This window comes from Carcharodon carcharias, chromosome 2 (genome assembly GCF_017639515.1).
Source record: "Carcharodon carcharias isolate sCarCar2 chromosome 2, sCarCar2.pri, whole genome shotgun sequence".
In the NCBI taxonomy this organism is placed as follows: Eukaryota; Metazoa; Chordata; class Chondrichthyes; order Lamniformes; family Lamnidae; genus Carcharodon; species Carcharodon carcharias.
The window spans coordinates 62,624,359-62,646,375 of NC_054468.1; the positions used below are offsets into that span (position 1 = coordinate 62,624,359).

The 22,017-nt window shown below is 40.6% G+C and overlaps 1 protein-coding gene across 1 annotated transcript in view; it reads left to right on the plus strand.

The window, feature by feature from the left end:
* Positions 1–22,017, plus strand: part of ppm1lb (protein phosphatase, Mg2+/Mn2+ dependent, 1Lb) — a 177,428-nt gene that overhangs the window by 22,415 nt on the left and 132,996 nt on the right. The gene's annotated exons all lie outside the window — the stretch shown is intronic.

Consider the following 22,017-nt stretch of genomic DNA (forward strand, 5'->3'; position numbering starts at 1 on the left):
AACAGCTTGTTAACTATTTAAGAGGGCAAATGTCAAAGACATTGGTATGTGTCTGGTGACTGAAGATTAAAGATTGCAGATTTCTTCCCCTGAAGGACATTAGTGAACCTGATAAGTTTTTTATGACAATCCAGTAATTTCATAATAATCATTGCTGAGACTGACTAGCATTTTATTCCAGATTTATTAATGGGATGTGGGTGTCGCTGGCTAGGTCAGCATTTATTTCCCATCCCTAATTGCCCTTGCTCAGAGGGTATTTAAGAGTCAACCACATTGCTGTGGGTCTGGAGTCACATGTAGGCCAGACCAGGTAAGGACAGCAGATTTCCCTCCCTAAAGGTCATTAGTGAACAACAATCGACAATGGTTTCTGGTCATCATTAGACTTTTAATTCCAGATTTTTATTGAATTCAAATTCCACCATCTGCCACCAGAGCATTACCCTGGGTCTCTGGATTACCAATCTAGTGACAATACGACTATGCCACCACTTCCCCTTCCTTCCCCAAAGGACATTAGTGAACCAGATGGGTTTTTATGACAATCGGCAAATAGTTTTGTGATCATCATCAGGTCATAGTGGGATTTGAGTTTATGCCTCTGGATAATTTGTCTAGGGCTCTGGTTTAATTGTCCACTGACTTAACTACCATCAATCCCAATGCCCACCCCCCCTCCCCCTTGTAAAAATATGTTTAGGGCCAGTAATAGTAATGAAATCAAAGCATTTATAATTTTGACACATTGTCATAGTTCATCTAAAAATCTATAACTTTGTTTATAGAATAAAGAAAGTGTGTAATTATTTGCCACTTCATTTCACAGCAATTAACTTCATATGAAGTGTAGTCCCTGTATTTATGTAGACAGCATTTTCACTTTAAATCATATCTTACAACTTAATTGCAAAGATTCTGAACGTCCTTGAGAAAAATAATCTTGTTATACCAGTAGTATATGTTTACAACCAACACTTAAGCATGACTAAAAGAGCACTGTATTAAATTAAAAATCTGAGATTTAACGTGATGCAGTGAACTAACCGGTTTTTATATTGATGCTAAATGGAAAGATACGGGTTTGCATCTGTTTCCTCACACAGTAGGTAGAGACCTCAGATCAGGCAATTGGGATCGCAGCAAATGAAGAAAAGTGCTTTGTAGGAGGTAAGTCAGATGCTTAGTTGTCAATTATCATTCAAATGCACAGCTAAGTATTTAGTTACTGGATGGGATTTGAAGAGGCTGCAATGCAGCATTCTATCCAAACTTCCTCTTGGGATTGGTGCTTGGCATGGGGAGATTCCCCGAAGGAAGGAAGATAAAGACCTAAAAACATACAGAAAATGAGAAAGTTGCAGCCACAGCCAGTATATATGGTGGTATCCTACTAATTGAGGCATTGAACCTGTGACTTAGAGAGCTATTTTGTAAGAATGTATTGCTTGTCTTGGGGATGTTTTCACTGATTCGTTCAAAAGACTGCTAGAGATTTCCATAAAAATGATAGTAACCAATATATAAGTTGATTTATTTTCAGCAAGTATCATAAACATTACTTTATTTTCTGCCTCATTTAATTTGGTTTTAAATAATATCTAGGGCTGACTGATACAGGTTTGTTCTTGGTGCGGATAATTGCCCCTGTCCCTACTGTTCAATTTATTAGAAACTATTTAATAACTGTCTTTAAGACCAAAGTGTTGAGAAAATTATCATGTTCCTTTTAATACTTTGATGCATTTTTGTGCAAGACATTATCAAACCATCTATTGCACATTAATGATGGAATTTTGTAAATCTGTGAAAATGTCAAATGACCCAAAGGAAAATAGCACAGAGCTAAAAATACAGGTTGAGGGAATACTGACAGCTTGTGACTCTAAGCTATACTTAGGCAAATGCTTATAAAAGGACTAAAGGTTACAGCTGACATCATTCTGTCTATGTTGGTAAACTTCATACTTGAATGAACAGAATAGTACTGCACCAAACTACCTGCTTCCTCCTTAAAACCTACCGCTTTGAGCATCTCCTTACGCGACTCGGTGTCATATTTTGTTTTGTAATGCTCTTTTAAAGCATCTTGAGCAGTTTTATTATATTAAAGGCACGATATAAATACAAGTTGCTGAAAGTTGTTGGGTGGAGATTTAGTGTTATCCGTTTTTATGATTGGTCATGTCCATTTTATGTCTTGTAATTAGTTTTATTAATTTGAAAACATAATTTGACTCCAATTGAAACAGAAGGTGAACAGTAATATTATCAAGATGGTAACCTAAGATCCACAGTCACGAAAAAGTTATGTAGGCCAGGCCATATTGGTGCTCCAATGTACTGAGTTACTATACTGCAGTTGTCAACAAATACAGCCCAAACAAGTTAGGACCTCTTTACCATCTATCCAGGAATAAGGTAGCATCAGAAACTGGATTATGTGGTAGTGGCTCTGGTTATCATCCTCAGCTACAATGGAGGGCAAAATGACACATTCAATCATGTCTGACATGGTAAAGTTAATAATGGTGCCTTGGATTCAATTAAAATGGTAAAACATGTAGTTTACGCTGCAGTAAAGATATTACCATGCGATGGTGATTAACACTACATAGTACATAATGGAAATTTTGGAGCCTATCTGAAAAGTTTCCAATATGTTGTTTCTACCATTTTTTTTAAATGACCATAGGGATAGAATTTAAAATTTGAGGAAAGTTATATTAATTGGAACAATGCAGATGATCAATACAACTTTTAATTTAAAATTTTGATTAGTTATTTGCAATAAAGATTATTCAATCTGGAAGGCAAAAAAATGGCTTTAAAAACAAAATTGTGCATTTTTATAAAAGTGTGTAACTACTGCAGGCAAATGTGTGTGAATGCTCTGCTAGATTTCCTTAGTAATAGTTTATTGTAACTAGAGGCCCAACTCCATGCATGTCAATATGGCTACATCTGAGCTGTCTCAGCTGCATAGGAATGGTCACTTTTTATAAATCTTTCCCCCCATCTTCCCACCCACCCCCAAGTTGCTTCATGGAATAAAGGTGCTCCAATAATTGCTGTAGCACATACATGGGCAGAATCCTCCCAGATTTGCACTAAGTGTGGAAGCGGGCAGGAAAACAATATTTTACACATCCCAATCCCACTGTATTAATTATGCATTCCCAGGAAACATGCCATTTCGATGACGGGCGGGCTCTCATTCAACCATCACACCACCACCTTGCTGCTTCATCATGCTGGGCGCAATATTTGAAGTGCAGACTTGCATACATGTCTGTGCTTCCACCCCAGAACTGCTGCAAAGAAGACATGGCCTTGAAAGGCAAAAAGACTACAGCCTCCAGGTTCACTGTTGCATCCCTTGAGCGCCTTCTGTAGTTAGTGGAGGCTCGCCATGATGTCCTCTACCTCCCGCTCTGGCCGCAGGATGGCCAGCAACATCACCAATCCAGCTTGGGAGGCAGTGACAGTGGCGGTCAGTGCCAACACCCTGCAAAAGAGGACAGCCACCCAGTGCCGCAAGAGGATAAATGATCTCTTCCGTTCTGCCAGGGTAAGTCACTCTTCTCATCATTCTCAACTCTCTCACTCTCAAACCCATCGCACATCTACAGGGCCCTCACCATTCACTCAATCTCTCACTCACACCTTCAGTGTCCTCATCCCATCCATGGGACCACTCACTACCCACACAGGCCAGGCATAAATTCTCATTTGGCCTGGTAGGTGTCCTGCTTACACACACTCCATCTCTATTCATGCAGGACAAGCTGACACACAATAAGAGAGAGAGGTCACAGGCTGATGGAGGAATGCCTGAAATCAAGGTTCTCACGGACTTTGAAAACAGAGCCATCCAGCTGGCTGGCAAGGATCTGGACTGTTCATGTGCTGACAGTGAGGTCTTGACGGTGAGGCCGGCGGTGTTCTACCAAGTGAGGATCCAGCAAATCAACATCCACTAGACAACCATCCTGTGAGTGATGTGTCCTGCTTTCACAGGCCATACATCTGAGACACAACTGGTGGAGTCCATGATCAGAGCAGATAAACTAGAGGCCCAACTCCATGCACGTCAATATTGTTACGTTTGAACTGTCTCAGTTGCATAGGAATGGTCACTTTTTATACAATCTTTCCCCCCATCTTCCCACCCACCCCCAAGTTGCAAGGGCAGCCCTTACCCCACAATGTACCTCAACCCAACAGGCAACCCGGGCGAGCGCTCCGCAATATTACTGTGCACTCTCCTCCGAATATCCCTCAAAAGTGTAGCCCACCAAGTGCACGCCTTATATATGCTGTTGTGAAACACGTCGGCATGCAATCACACCATGGGCGGACGATCCAGTGTGTTGGAGGGGGGGGTGATTCTGACGGGTTGACCTTATAAAAATATGCAGATGTGTAACTGAGTTTCTCGATGTCTGATAGCGGGAAACACAGCCTGCCATTGACAGGCTGAGTGGATGATCGCAAACTGGTTTCATGACATCATGGAACCGATTTTTGGCTTTCTCGCCATATTGTCCACTCTTGCTGCCAAATACGCCCAATGCCAATGGGCACAGAAAATTCCACCCATTGTCTTCAACACACTGCAGATGCTGTTAATCTATTGATTAGCCATTGATGCAGGTGGAAGTACAGTTTATTTCATTACAAAAACTAACGCAAGTGCTATGTCAGTTCATTGGACTAGAGGCTTAAGGTTTAATTTGCAAATCACAGTGGAACTTACGTTGTGCTTTGGTAGGCGGAGATTGGTATTTTCAGAATTGTGTGGGTTTTTGCTACTAGCTTATCGCTTTTTAAGGGGCAGCTCAACAAGTAGAAGTGACTCACTGAATATTTTCATTGTTGTAATTGGGAAAATGACACTCTGAATGTAGGAGAGCGATCGAGCCTATTTCTTCCATTGCTTCTATCATTGATTTTACCCAACTTAATTTCCTGATGGTAGCTTCTGCAAATATTTTTCCTTGCCATCCTCACCACCAAATCTAGAAACAGCTAGACTAGCACAAATTAAAAGTTGCACTATTGGGCTTAGACCTGTTACTTTCCAACAATATTTTTAATATTCTCGCAGCACAAGAAATGTTAGGATCCCAGGAATATATAGTTATACATCTTTACCTATGAGCACCTATCTTTATAATTCTCAACATAATCTTACAAAAGAGTTAACTTCATTGAGTCACTGATGCTGTCTGCCCACAACATTCGTTATAATTAAATTGAAAAGAATGACACATAAAGGTATATGGCCACACCACCAGAAAATATACAAAGAGCTCCAAAATTGCAGCAATGTGCATAATCTATTGGTGCAAAAACAGGACAGTTACAGGACTCAGCTGATTATTTATTAGAATCAAATCGTGCTTACTCAGCTTTCTATCCCATCTTTGAAAGTAAATGTGTCCGGAAGCAGGGACCCACAGCCTGAGTTTTGTCGACAGATTAAATATCGACCTGTCCTGAAATCTATTTAGATCATCAGTTATTTGATAGCATGTCTAGTCAAAGTTCTCACTGACTATTAATTGCTATGGTTCAATGTTTCTATGTATCAGCATGTTATGATTCCTGTAACATAGCAATAGTTTATAGTGCTGCAGCCAGAAAAAGGCTTTTGTACCTTCAGGATGAACATTGAACTGTAAACCCTTTTTAAAAAAAAAATTGCCTTCATGTAAAAGCTTTTAGTAAAATATTTCTTTTAATGAAAGAATCAGTAAAAGAGCCAGGAGAAGATTCCCTCCATGTGTTATGTGCAGCAAACTGTAAACACATTCTTTATAAATTGTTTTGTAGAAAGAATTTAAAAAATGAATGAATTTGCACTTGTAAAGTGCCTCTCTCAATTTCAGGATATCCAAAGCAGTTCACAGGGCTTTAATTTAACATCTCATATGAAAGATGTCATCTCTGATAGTACATCAGTCCCTCACTATTGCATTAAAGTGTCAGAATTTATATAGCACTTTTCCAATTTTGTCACACATAGTGCCTCGAAGGAATTCCGCCCTCCCCCACTCTTCCATAAATCATTTGCCAAAATGATTTGGCAAATCATTTTTAATTTAGTTTTATTGACTGTAATCCCAGATCACTATCTAAATCAGCTTTTCCCTTGGAAAAATCGAGTTGGTCTTATCAGGCTGCATTTTACAGTTTTTTCAGGAAAACCCAAATGCTGAAATTTCTCAGTGAATTGGTATTTTACCTGGGGTTGAACAGAGAACTCTCTTCACCCTACTGGTTTTATCATGTGCCCTTGTATAATTTTGACAGGCAACAGAATGTTGCTACACTAAACTTACTTTTGAACAATCAGATAGTAAAATAATAAGTAAACAATGGCTGTGACATTGTAGATTTTACAATAGTTATTAACCTTTACTAATTCCTCACCTAAGTAGAAAATCACAATTGCTGTGTTGTACTATAATCTACATCATTTTCTGATGTTAGTCATGCACCTTCCATGGGTACAATGTTCCTGTCAAACCTTCAGTTGGATTCTTCAGTTTTGATAAGACAGGCTGCAAAATACTAAGTATTGGACACCAGCAAATTGGAATAACTGGTTGTTAATTCCAAAAGAGGAGTCAAGAAAATATATATCTGAACCAATTCTACAAAACGTTTGCATTTGAAATAAATATCTCTGTCCCATGTTTATGCTCTGGACTCAGACTGATTCCAATTGAGGCATTAAGATAAGATGGAGCATTTTCTTTTCGATGAATGAAGCTGGTTTTTAACCCATTCTTTGCTATAGTGTAATTAAATAAGTCAATTTCATTGTACAGCTTGGACAAAATGATTCTGGTTTATTAATCTGCACTTTATTATTTTTTAATAAAACATTTTTAAAATTTTGAAACTGTGTCTATAATCTTTTTCAGTATTATGGTCCCATTGGCTGAATACACAATTTTTGTTTGGTTTTTAATAGTGTATGTACCAAGGCGTTTTAGGCAGATTTATTTGAAAGTAAGCTTTCATTGATATCTTGTCACAAATGGTGTAATGAAGTATAACTTATATTAAAATTTGCCTTTTGCTACTGAAAACGAGCATGGAAATTGCAATACATGATTAACCTGTGCCTGTTGCTTCTGATGCAGGCATGCCAAATTCATACTGCCTGATAATTTGTATGAATGATGTGTACAACCAGGACTAAAGATGTTGAATGGCTACCCATCTCAGCACACGGTCCCCAGATTTTTGAGAGGCTAGCACCACTGAAAGCTGGCCTGCATCTCTTAAAGGGGAGGTGTATTCTGGCTGAAGCAGATGCTGGAACCATTTGGGGATGAGAGTCTGAGCAAGAAGAAGAGTGAATTATGGTGCAGCAGGGAAAGAGCATGCTCCAAGGTACTTTGATGCTGCACTGGAGGTCTTGATATAGGAGGTGGGAAAAAGAGAGTACAGAGATGTTCCAGACAAAATTTGCAAAGCCAGTGGGACCACATAGCCATGATGGCCAATGCCAGGAGTCTAACACTGAGAACCTGGATGCAGTGCCCCAAAAAATGTAATGTGTCTTCAAATTCTGTATCACACCAGCTGTATCAATAGTCTCTGGCACTGCTCAATGCACATGCCCATCACTTGCCTACTACCAATCTGTCAATCACTACTCCTACCTAATGTCTCACTGTCATGCTCTTAGCACTGCTGCAAGTCTCACATCCACATCTCATAGCTTGCAAACACTGTCAACTATTCAACCATGACAACCTCAGCTGCACAACACTAACTCACACACACTTCCTTCTGTCACACAGGAGAAGTTGAGGCAGAAGAGCTAACTGATGTGGGACAGACCAGGCTGCATGTCCTTTCCCCATAGAGGATACAGTAGTTCCCATCATTGGAGTGGCCATTGCTGAGGTTGTGGCCAGCAGTGAGGATGAGGATCAAAATTGCTCATTCCTAATCCTCCTTCTTGAAGTCTGTTGCCATTGTCCTCACAGTTCACAAGTTTTGTGTTATCTGAAAATTTTTAAATTATGCCCTGCACACCTAAGTGTATGCCATTAATATAGATCAAGAAAAACAGCGGCCGTAGTACTGACCCCTGGGAACCCCACCTTCCTACGGTCTGAGAAACAATGGTTCAACAATAGTCAACAGTTCAACAATGTCAGTTTCCTGTCACTCAGTCAACTTGGTATCCATGTTGTCATTTTTTATTCCATGAGCTTCAACTTTGCTGTCAAGACTATTATGTGGCACTTCATTAAATGTCTTTTGGAAGTCCACGTACACCACATTACCCTTGTCAACCCTCTTTGTTATCTTATCGAAGACCGCAATCAAGTTAGTTAAACCCAATTTTTTCCTTTAACAAATCCATGCAGACGTTCTCTAGTTAATCCACACTTGTCCAGGCAGCTGATAATTTTGTCTGTGATTATTGTCTCCTAAAAGCTTTCTCGCCACCAAGCTTAAACTAACAGGCCTGCAGTTGCTGGGTTTATTCTTAAAATCTTATTTAAAGAATATAACATTTGCAGTTCTCCAGTCCTCTAACACCACCCCTATATCTAAGGAGAATTGGAAGATTACTGCCAGTACCTCTGCAATTTCCACCCTTACTTTCCTCCACACGCTGGATTCAACCCATCTGGTCCTGGTGACTTATCAACTTTAACTACAGCCAGCCTTTCTCCTCTTATCAAATGTTTACCTATCCATAACCTCAACTACCTCCTTTTTCACAATGATTTAGGCAGCATCATTTTCCCTGGCAAAATACTCATTTAGTACTTCAGCCATGCCCTCTGCCTCATTGTGTAGATCCCCTTTTTGGTTACCAATTGGCCACGCCCCTCCTTTTACTACTCGAACTATTTATGTGTTTATGGAAGACCTGAGTTTCCTTTTATGCTAGTTGCCCGTAGCACTCTTTGCCTCTCTGATTTCCTATTTCAAGTCTTCTCTGAATTTTCTACGTTCAGGTTAGTTCTCACTTTTATATTATTAACCTGACATCAGTCACATGCCTCATTTTTCTGATTCCCCTTGCTCTCTATCTGTGTACCTTCCAGTGAGGTCTGGCTTTGCTTCCCCTACCTTTCCCCTTCGTGGTAATGTATCTTGACTGTACCAGAACTATCTTCTCTTTAAAAGTAGCTCATTGTTCTGTCAATTCTTAGCTATTACCATTTGAATTACATGGAAGGTGCCGAAAGTGTGCAAAAAGTAAGCCATTTCCACTGACAATTTGTGCTGATTTAAATTAATACAATATGGTTAAAAAGAACCTGCAAGACCTACACCCTTCTCCAACACTGCACCTCCTGCCCCTCACACTTTACTACCCTTCTTCGCATGACAATTGTGACAAACATAGAAATGTCTGTTTCTCTGTCATAGTTTTGAAATAGCTAGGATTCAAATGGAAGCTTTTTCCCCTTGCTAAGTGTCAAAATGGAGAATGAGAGATTGGTTGCCATGGAAACTAGGTGAAGTTGATTGCATTGGAAATTACTTGAACTGAGGCAGCTTTATCTTAAGCTCACTTGTCCACTGTCAATTGCTAGCAGGTACTTGGGACTCGGAAATTGTCTCAAATTTTTATCATCCCTATATTTTAGGCCTGATTTTTACTTGCTCTGCCTAGCGTAATCAGAGTGGTAGCAACCTGAAAATAGCAGTGGGCCACTTACCACCTCATTTACATATAGTTGCTACTATTTTGGATAGGATCCTGAGATGGGTGGCCAAGATGTATATCAGGGCCCTATGATGTAGCTAGGATCCTGAAACAATTTTGAGGCCGTGCTATTTCGAATAGTTTTAGTTTTGTTATAATCTCTGTAGAGACTGATTACTTTTAAAGAGATTCGAACTTCCTGTTAGGTGAAAGAATGACCCAAGAAGATTTCACATTTTAAGACTTTTACTGTAACAAATGACTAAAAGGGCTATTGACTAAACACTATTTTTGTAGGCATTTTATAATTTAACTACAGAAAGTGACATTCCCCTTGTATACTTAACACTCATCATACTCTCCACAGAATTATAGTCCATAGCAAACAGTCCATAGCTTCCAATAGATAAAAACAAAAAAACTGCGGATGCTGGAAATCCAAAACAAAAACAGAATTACCTGGAAAAACTTAGCAGGTCTGGCAGCATCGGCGGAGAAGAAAAGAGTTGACGTTTCGAGTCCTCATGACCCTTCGACAGAACTTGAGTTCGAGTCCAAGAAAGAGTTGAAATCTAAGCTGGTTAAAGGTGTGTTGGGGGGGGGGGGGTGGGTGCGGAGAGAGAGAGAGAGAGAAGTAGAGGGGGAGGGTGTGGTTGTAGGGACAAACAAGCAGTGATAGAAGCAGATCATCAAAAGATGTCAACAACAATAGAACAAAAGAACACATAGGTGTTAAAGTTGGTGATATTATCTAAACGAATGTGCTAATTAAGAATGGATGGTAGAGCACTCAAGGTATAGCTCTAGTGGGGGTGGAGGGAGCATAAAAGATTTTAAAATATTTAAAAATAATGGAAATAGGTGGGAAAAGAAAAATCTATATAATTTATTGGAAAAAAAAAGGAAGGGGGAAACAGAAAAGGGGTGGGGATGGAGGACGGAGCTCAAGACCTAAAGTTGTTGAATTTAATATTCAGTCCGGAAGGTTGTAAAGTGCCTAGTCGGAAGATGAGGTGCTGTTCCTCCAGTTTGCGTTGGGCTTCACTGGAACAATGCAGCAAGCCAAGGACAGACATGTGGGCAAGAGAGCAGGGTGGAGTGTTAAAATGGCAAGCGACAGGGAGGTTTGGGTCATTCTTGCGGACAGACCGCAGGTGTTCTGCAAAGCGGTCGCCCAGTTTACATTTGGTCTCTCCAATGTAGAGGAGACCACATTGGGAGCAATGAATGCAGTAGACTAAGTTGGGGGAAATGCAAGTGAAATGCTGCTTTACTTGAAAGGAGTGTTTGGGCCCTTGGACGGTGAGGAGAGAGGAAGTGAAGGGGCAGATGTTGCATCTTTTGTGTGGGCATGGGGTGGTGCCATAGGAGGGGGTTGAGGAGTAGGGGGTGATGGAGGAGTGGACCACTTCTCTCTCTCTCTCTCTCTCTGCCCCCCCCACACACCTTAAACCAGCTTATATTTCAACTCTTTCTTGGACTCGAACTCAAGTTCTGTCGAAGGGTCATGAGGACTTGAAACGTCAACTCTTCTCTGCCGATGCTGCCAGACCTGCTGAGTTTTTCCAGGTAATTCTGTTTTTGTCATAGCTTCCAATAGTCTACCGTATCCCCTTTTCTGAGTAGTAACTTCAATTTACCATCTCCAGGCACTTTCCTCAGTTTTTGGAGAGTTCCTTAAATCCACCAACAACAGTAAAGCCTGTTCTGATGGTTCCTCTTCCCCTGACCACGCCAGGACAAATCTCCCAGAATCCATAGAAGGCTGCAAGATGTGTCTCTTACATAGGAACATAGGACTTAAGAACAAGAGTAGGCCATTCAGCCCTTCAAGCCTGTTTTATATTCAATAAAATCATAGCTGATTGGCTTATGGTCTCAACTCCATTTTCCTGTCTGCCCCCCATAACCCTTGACTGCCTTGTCTATCAAAAATCTTATCTAACTCAACCTTGATTAAATTCAATCACCCAGCCTCCACTTGTTCTGGGGAAGAGAATTTAACAGATTAGTGACCTTCTGAGAGAAAAATAATTCTCCTCACCTCCATCTTAAAATGGAGATCTCTTATTCTTAAACTTTGTTCCCTAGTTCTAGTGTCTCCCACAAGAGGAAACATTCTCCCTGTATCCATCCTATCAATTTACCTCAGGATCTCACACTTGCTTCATAAAACAAGCCCTTCATCCCAGGAATGAGTCAAGTGAACCTTCTCTGAACTGTTTCTAATGCAATTATATCGTTGCAATAAACACCAACATTTCACTTGCCTTCCTAATCATTTGCTGATCCTGTATACCAGTACAAGACAATCTCCCTCCCTCATCTGGCTGTGCTAGCTCACAAAGTCAAGCAGCCTTTTCCGTCTGACCACAGAGAACCTCTGCTATCTGTCCATGATATTCATTAATTTGTAGGGAAGCCTGGAACCTGATCTCTTCCTCATGACAACATGAAACACATTGTACCTAGATATTTAGCTATCCTTGACCTCAGCTCGAGAAGTAAATGGAGAATTTACAGCACAACTGCTTATAAGCCGATACCTACATCTTTCTGGGACTTTGGGAGACTCAGGGTCTACTTGTGAATTTACTGCCATTGCCTCCAAGTGTATGTACCTTGCTCCTTCTTCCCAGAAAAACAATGTAAATCTTCCTTTGATCTCTAACAATCAGGTCACTCAGGCTTGCTGTCAGGCAGACTGCATAACAGGTCACATGGCCCCCTTCATTTACTCTAAATTTAAAGCTACAGTCCAAAAATGCAATTAGGAGGTTTATAAGATTATTATAACAATTTGTACAAACTGATTTGATGCCATGATAATATCTACTTTGGAAGGAACAGGGGAACATGGTGGGAAGTCCAGCCCCCCCCCCCCACTCAACCGTACTTAATCAACATCCGACGATAAGAGGTTAATTATTATGCCTGGACATATACTTGCCATCTGTGGGTTGGAATGTAAGGACACTGGTTTTAGCTTACAGTGAATTAGTCAGCTTATGGAAGCTACCTTTATCAATAAACACAAAACAAATGTGGGGAAACAGCCCATAGTTTAACAGTATCCTCCATGAACATTCTTATGGATGATCAAAATGCCTCCACTAATGTACAACTGTGTAATTGCTTTCAAGTACATACAACAGTATAAATAATTAAACTTATGGGCCCAGAATTTGCAATTGGCATCATTACAACTGTAAAATTAACAGCGACTTCTGGCATCCGCATGTGCAGTTAAATGTGAACATTCAGAAGCTGCTGCCAGTGGCTCCACCAAAGTCCCTGCATGGCAATCTTTAGAAATCACTTGAATTAACATGAATGTCCTCTTTTTTTAATGCTGTAACCTTGTTGTACCGGGACACAGACTTGAATGGATATGACAGACAAATGGTTTAAGCCATTCACCACCAGACCTGACTGGACCTTATAATAAACTATTAGATCCTGCTCTTGTCTGCGAAAACTGCTTACTATTCCAGGATCATCCTGGAATGAAAGGGTTTCTTTTCTTTGAACCATCTTGTTAAAACCCTGTCTGCACTCTCAACTCCAACAACAAATGTGAGGAGCTCCTGGATTTCTTTATCATCATGATTGAGACCATTCGATCAGCTGCTCCTGCCCTTCCCTCCCTTTCCAAGCCCAATATGCCAAACTTCTTCAAAGGCTTCCTCCATGCCCTAGCCCCTCAACTTGTATGATTCTCTAGTTTCTCTGCTTTCTCTCCTCATGCCCACTCCATGCTCAACTTGTCCATGAGAGACACCACCTGCTCTCTTGACCTTATTCCCACCCAACCTCCCTTTTTGGTTTCCAAAATTCCCAAGTCTTTGAACATGTTGCTGCCCGACTTCATGCCCATTTTTCCCGGAGCTCCATGTTTGAATCCCTCTGGAACATTTCTGCCAGCCCTGCCACTGTACCGATACAACTCTTTATCAAAGTCTCACAAATGGCATCCTATGTGACTGTGCCAAAGGAAGACTATACCTCCTTATCCTTCTAAGCTTGCCTGCAGAACTAGGGCGGTATTTAATATAAGCAAAGGAAGCCTCGCCTGTTGGCTGGAGAGTTGGCAAAGGCCCTGCATTGCCTCTTTTTGAGAAGGCCCACTGCATTAACTGTCAAACACATAACTGGACAGCGGCAGACCTTCCCTAGGATCAAGGACCCTGGGGGCAAAAATCCCACCCACTGAGAGCTGCTGGCCAGTCAAGACACTAATAGCTATTTATTGCTCAGCGCCACCATGGAGCTAGTGGCTGCTGCCAATACTACACCTAACTGAGGCCTACAATCGCCGATGGACACAGGCACAGGTGAGTGATGGCAGGAACGGGGGCAGTCACAGGGAAGGTGGGGTCAACAGCAAGGGCATGGGTGGCTCTCAGTGGGCACCCTCTTCCTGTTGCTGGGTCTCTCAATCAGGCACTGAATGCCTTTGAACAAGGGATCCCCTTGGGAGCATTCAAGCAACCTCAACAGAATTTTCCTACTGCTGGGTGAATACCAGCAACGGCAACATGAGGTCCTTAAATGGGCATTAATTGTCCACTTAAGGGCCTCAATTGATGGCGAGGTGGGAAAGCTGTCCACGGACCTTCCCACAACAGATTTAATCGGGGCAGTGGCAGGAAGGCATCAGGGTCCCCACCCTTCTGCCAGATTAAATGTTCCCCCGCACCACCAAACTTGCCACGGCGGAGAGCATTAAATTCCACCATTTGACGTTGTTGATCACACCCATCCTCCTCCAACACCTCTCCACTTTGTTCATGTTCATGTAGATGGGACTGCACTCAACTGATTCATTCTTGTATATCTAATCGGAGCCTGAGAATTGCCATCAATGACTTCTGTTCCCACACCCACACAGTTACCTTTGGTGTCACCAAGGATCTATGCTTGGACCCCTCCTATTTCTTATATACATGCTACCACTCGACAACACCATCCATAAACAGCTTTTGCATGTATACTTTCAAAACCCAGCTTTACCTTGCCACCACTTCTCTTGATTCCTCCATTATCTCTAAACTGACTGCTTGTCCGACATCCAGCACTGGATTAACAGAAATTTCCTCCAATTAAGTTCCCACTGTAAACTCTGCCTCTTAGCCGCCCACTCCACGCAACCACCACCACCACCACCCCCACTCCCCTCCGGCAACTATCTGAGGTTGAACCAGACTTTTCACAACCGCAGTGTCACATTTGACACCAACATGAGTTTTCAACCAATTATCCGTGCCATCGCTAAGACTGCCTATTTCCACCTTGGGTATCATTGCCTGACTGTACCCTTGCCTTAGCTTTTCTGTTGCTGAAACTCTCATTCATCCCTTTGTTACTTCTAAACCTGACTATTCTAATGCACACCTAGCACGTCTCCCACGTTCTGTCGCCACAACTGTGCTATCTGTGTCCCAACTCATACCAAATCCAGTCCACCAATCATCCTTGACCTCACTGACCTACAATGGCTTCTGGTTAAGCAGAGGGTTGATTTTAAAATTTTCAACCTTTTTAAAATTCCTCGCTGTCTCTATAATCTCCCCCAGCCCTACAACCCTCCAAGAAATCTGTGCTGCTCTAACTCCGGCCCCTTGAATAGCCCTGCTCTTGATGGCTTCACCATCGGTGGCTGTGCCTTCAGCTGCCTAGGCCTTATTTATGAGTTGGACAGATTTTAAAGAAACTATTTCAGTTTAGAATCAAGTGTCCTTGATATTTACCCTAATGGTTTCATGTTAACTGGATACTTTAAACATAATTGTAATTATTTCACTTAAATCCTTTCCATCCATTTATAGTGTATACATTTAATTTTCCTTGTACCCTTGTGTATTCCCATATATTTATCCCATTAATTTTCATTTACTATTCTGGAGCTCTTGCATTAATTTGTCCCAATCTCCTTAAATGCTATCAATCTCTTTTTTAATTCAGTTGTGGCATGTCAGCATCTCTGTCAGGGCCAGCATTTATTTCCCATCGCTATTATCCTTGAAAAGTTGGTGGTATGAGCTGCCTTCTTGAACTGCTGTAGTCCATGTGGTGTTGGTACACCCACAGCAGTGTTAGGGAGGGAGTTCCATGATTTTGACCCAGTGACACTGAAGGACTGGTGATATTGAGCTGGATTTTCACAGAATCGGGGAGACTCTGTGGACCTTTTAAAAATAGCAGCTGGGGCCTGATTCCGGAATTCCTGGCGCCCCTAATTTTCATCAAAGCGGGATATGGGTGAGGGTTGGTGTGAGCCCGCACCTTGCAGTCCCAACCTGGCTGTCTCCATTGTAGGAATAGGCATCTCCTAGCCCAATGCCATTTTCGTGGATTTGGGCCAGCTTTTCAAGGCTTCGTTCACAACACCTCAAAGTTGCCGTGAAACATAGTCTGAATCAGAGAACCTTTTGAAAGTTCAAAAGGTCTTAGCCATACCCTCCATGCCAACCTATGCCCCTCTACCCACCCCCATGGCCCCTCATCCCCTTCATGCCAAGTTATGTCCCTCCAATCCCTATGGCATCTCCATACACCATGCCAATCTTTGCCCCTCCACCGAACCTGCCCGTAGCCCCTTATATCCTCTTTGCCCTGCTACGACACCTCTTTATCTTGAATAAATCAGCATTGAGCAATTAAGAAGTAGATCTAAGGGAAAGAGTTACCAATCAAGCAATGTTTTCCCTTGGGCACAGCTGTTTCAACTGTCTAATGGATGGTCTGGGCTCTCGGCCAAGAATGTATACTGAGGCATGGCTGAGAGCCCAGACATTCATTAGTCCGTTGAAACCACTGTGCCCTAGGGAAAACGTTGCTTAATTGACAGCTTTTTCTCTGTGATCTATTCTGCCAATAGTACAATGTTTATTTACACAAGATAAAGAGGTATCAAGTGCATGCAATACCTGCTGTTAATGCCATAAAGGTCTGGTTGATTAACATTTTATAGGGCTGCAGTAAAAGCAGTCTCCAGCATTTATTCCCCCCCCCCCACCCTAAGTGGGGACGAAAATCCCACCTTTGCAGGCACTTTCTCCCAAGGCGGGCAAGCTGAGCTGGGAAATTTCATGACTTCCACTATACCCTCTAGGATGAAAATCTAGCCCATATTTCCAAGTCAGGATGGTGTATGACTTGGAGGCGAACTTATAGATGATGGTGTTCCCAGGCCATCAGATACTGCAGAACCTTGAGTGCTTTATGTGAAATTGTTTATGTTAAACCAATTCATCTGCTCTAAATGCTTTTCTGTCAACCTGATATTGTGAGACTTCAATTATCGTTTGAACAGTAGTGAAGAGATGGCATTCTGGGCTATTTGGAATACAAAATTGGTAAAGCAGGCTTTTTTCATTTTCCATAATACTAAAATTTTAGGGTAACCACTTTAGTATTGTACACCCCTGGCATTTCATATAGCATTAGATTGTCATTCCTTGCCTTGAGACTCAAATTTAAATAACAATTTCAGGCTGAATATTGAAAGAAAAAAGAAAAGGTTTGCATTTATAGTAGTACTTTACACGACATCCTAAAGCACTCTCCAATAACATCAATGTGAATGTAACTGGTGATGTTGGTTCAGGGATAAATACTGGCCAGGAGAGAACTCCCCTGCTCTTTGAAATAGTTCCATAGGATCTTTCACATCCACCTGAGAGGACAAATGAAGGGTGGTACCTCTGAAAGTGCAGCACTCCTTCAGTAGTTGTACAAGTATCTGCCTAGATTTTGTGCTCCTTGGGAATGGGACTTGAACCCACAACCACCTCACTTGAGACCACTGTGATTTCCTGGGTGAGACAGAATCAGTTACATCTAAAAGATAAAGATGTGTTAATCTTTCATCATATTTATCCCTTTCAAATTGACTTCATATTAAACTTTTTTTTTAAGCTTTGGAGCTTTGATATTTTTACCTGTCAACTAACATTACTGAAACAGATGATCCGGTCATGGCCACCATCAGTCTCAGTCAATGGACAAGTCATAGTCCTATGATTAATGGCAGTTATATTCTGTAATTGGGAAGGAAAGTGCAACTGGGTTGTTGATAGAATCAAAAAACACCTGAGGAGAAATCAATGATAAACAAAAGGTATTAAAAAGTTATCTGAAAGATTACAAAAAATCTGATAATTGACCAGTAAAGTTCCAAGCGAGGTGAAAAGTAAAGTGTAAACACTTTGAACACAAAATGTTAGCTCTTTGATTTAATCAAAAGGTGGCATCCCAACCGGATGGGAGATTGGATGTGCAAAACATGGAAATAAAGTTAACTGGTTGAATTCACTCATTTTGACTATATTGAACTTGAACATTTTTGTTCCGCGTTTCATGTCTCCAAGCTGTGCAGTGGACATGTTGCATACCCGTGTAACGTGATCTACAATCCGTATTTAAAGGGCCAGTGTAATTTGGAGGAGCTAGAAGGTATTTAGGATGGACTTACAATGAGCATGGGGCAGCATCCAGATCCATTGATGCTTCCCTTGAATTATTGCTGGGTGCAGTCAGGAGAGTATGGGCATACTTTTCCCCATCAATGAGGAAGAAACCTGCAACTGTCACCAAAAGTGCATGGTTGGAGGTGGCTGAAGAGATGGATAACAGGAGCATTGTGCAGATGTATTGGATGTAGTGGAGGAAGTGGTTTCATGATCAAACAATGTTTAGAAAATGTGAATACATTTGCTAATTCATGTACATCCATCCCATGTCTCAATCGCCACTCCTTCTCACTCTGCCTTGCCAAGCAACAGAATGGGAGGAGTGATACGGTGTTGGCCCAGGAGGGGAATAATGGCAAAGAGGACATGCAAATGGAAAATCCACTCAAAGTATTCCCACTTCTCATCAGTTGGTCCCCCAGCCCCGCCAACCTCATTTAGCCACCCAACATGCTACCATGAATATCTCCCACTCAAGTTAGCAACCTAAGCACTGAACATGTTTTTCTATAACCATTGATGGTCTTTACATTGAATTTTTTGTTGTGTAACTGCCTTATAGCAGTGGTGCTGCACTGTTGTTTTCATTTCACATTGCTCTCTTGTTCTTCTTAAATTGTTTCTGTAACATTTGAGAAAAAAGGCAAACAATTGATATAAAGGCAGTGGACAAAGATAATTGAACAACTGAATCCTATGTTATGGCAAATTACTCAGGAATAACAGTACCAATATATAAAGGAAAGCAATTTATTCCTTAAAAAATGGCTGAGATGAAAATAGGCTCTGATTGATTTGTATGAAATTGTAGATTATAGCTTCATCCCATGGAGCAGAATAATTTCATAGAAGACAATTGTTTTTTCACATTATACAAGCATTATTGGTCATAAGCTAGATGTGGGATGAATCATATTCTTAAACTCTGGGGAGAGCTTTTGATTTCAACAAAAATTTGTAAAATACCCTTAAAGCTGTGGTTTATTAAATCACTCCCTTGTTTTGAACATTTCCAGTTTATTTGTTTTGATTTACATTTCCCTTCCATTGAAATCAATTATTTGACGATCTACAGATGTTCAATTAAACCTTTAAAAAGTTCTTCTGAATTCTCTGCAGATGTTTCTGTACTAGCCAGAGGAACTAAATTATCACACCAGTCTCACTGGCTGCTTTTATTATTTTCATTTTCTTATTTCTAGGTCTCACTATATAGTTGGATGTATATGCAGGTAGAATCTGTAAACAGTCCTCATTGCACCAAAAGGTATTCTGTATGCAGCACAGAATACAAGAACATAAGAATTGGAGGAGTAAACTGTTCAGCCCCTTGAACTTGATCTGCCATTCAATAAAATCATGCTGATCAGATTGTGGCCTCAATTCTACCTTCCTGTCTTCCCCCACCCCATAACCCTTGACTTCCTATGTCGATCAAAAATCTAACTCAGCCTTGAATATATTCAATGACCCAGCCTCCATTGCTGTCCAGGGAAGAGAATTCCACTGACTCTGAGAGGAAAAAAATCCTCCTTATCTCAGTCTTAAATGGGAGACTCCTAATTTTTAAACCATGTCCCCTAGTTCTGGACTCCCCCACAAAGGGAATCATCATCTCAGCATCCACCCTATCAAGTCCCCTCATGATCTTATATGTTTCAGTAAAAACACCTCACATTCTTCTAAACTCCAATCGGTATTGGCACAATCTGCTCAACCTTTCCTCATAAGATAACCACTTCATCCCATGAATCAGTTGAGTGAACCTTCTCTGAATTGCTTCTAATACAATTATAATCTTTCTTAAGCAAAGAGACCAAAACTGTACAACAGTGCTCTAGATAAGGTCTAACTAAGGCCCTATATAGCTGCAGCAACACTTCCCTACTTTTATACTAATTCTCCTTGCATTAAATGCCAACATTCCAATTGCTTCCTAATCACTTGCTGCATGTGTATACCAATTTTTTTGTGATTCATGTACCAGGACACCCAAATCCCTGTGTACCACAGAGCTCTGCAATTTCTCTCCATTTAAGTAATATACTGCTTTTCTATTCTTCCTACAAGACTGAACAAGTTCATGTTTGTTCACACTCTCACTCCCTTAACCTATCTAAATCCTTTAACAACTTATGTTCCTACTTATCTTTTGTGTCATCAGCAAATTTAGTTACCATACATTTGGTTCTGTGCATCCAAATTATTGATATAGGTTGCGTGTATATTATATATTTATTTATATACTTGACTAAATTAATCTGAATAGCTGAGTGGAAAGCAAATTATTTACAGGAAATTCCTTGGAGCTACTCCCGTACTTTGCTAGAAATACAAGGTTTCCAAGGCAATTGGGTTGCTATATCTTTTTTCACAGATTGATGCAGCCTCGTATCAATCTCCAGTTAATTCCTGCTGCAAGGAATGCAGATTTCTTCAAAGCGTTATGAATGTATTTTTAATGAGTACTTTCAGCAGGCTTAAGCTGCTTACCTGTTGTAGCTTGCTTAGGTGTGCATGGTCATGCACATTTGACCTCACAACAGGAGAGTTAAATATAAAATGCCATGTATAGCCGCAAGCTGTAAAGTCGGAAAGAAGTTAGTTAACTGAAGAGCGGCACATGCTTCTCTAGGAAATTAAAGCGAATAAATTAGGATTTTTAGCATGGAATTGTTATAAGTTAAATGTCAGTAAAAATGGATTTTTCTACTCTAGCATCACGTTAAGACCTGAGAAGATATAACAATGGCCAGATACAGTTAGCTTCCTGCCTTCGATGCAAATATCAAAAAGCATATATACCTTTTTATAGACAAAACCAAAACACATGTTGTGCAATTCTATGGGAATAAAATAGTAAATATTGAAAAAGGACAGACTTAGCAAGGAAGGTGGAATAAAGGTAAGAAGGGACTGTGCAGTTCAGATAGAACTTATTTTAGTTCAGTTATGTTAGTAATATACATACCAATACAGTCTGTATTTTACTAGCATACATATATGTGACAGCAAAAAAATTGATTCCAATATCACTGTAGTATTACCATTGAAATATTAGGTAATTTCCCAGCCTGACTGTGTATGTGTTGAAAACTTAAATTGGTGAACCTGGGGAGTACAAAGTTTCTTGCAAGTACTGGCACTTTCAGGTTTAAAGACTAACCTGAACATTTACTTTATGTAATAAGCATCAAGTGCTGCTAATTGTATACATAGTGTGAAATTAACAAGAACTATCTGCTTCCTTTCCTGCTGTAATGCTCAAAGTGCTCATCAGAATCAATTTTCCTGGTGATTGGGACTAGAAACTGGATAATAGAATTAGCTTTTAATTGAAGAGAAAACAGTGAGGAGCATCTTCGATGATGCAACTTTTTCAGTTTCCTCATTATCAGTTTTAAGTAGATCATATGAATGATTTGAATAGAGAATTTTTTTGAAAAGTGCAGCAAGTAGTTCCCACTCAAAATCAAGAAAGTATATATTGTATAATAACGAACACATTTATTTGTATCAGTTGATTTTAGTACAGTTGATGTTGCAAAGATAACTCCTCGCTTCCCTTCTCCACTATAAAACATCTTCTGAAACCACTCTCCCTGCCTCCCACACCCATACCTTCAACAGCATATGTGACGAGCTTGTGGATTTCTTTGTCACCAATTTTGAGGTAATCTGTTCAGCAACCCCTGCTGTTTTCCTCCCTTCCCTGTTAAACCTTCACAGGTCTTTATGTGAAGTGATGTGATGCTTGAGTAGTAAAGCCCATTTTCATTTGACATTTAAACAGTTCCTATGTTAAAAATCTTAAGTAATTCACTTAAATTTCAGAGTAGCAAATGT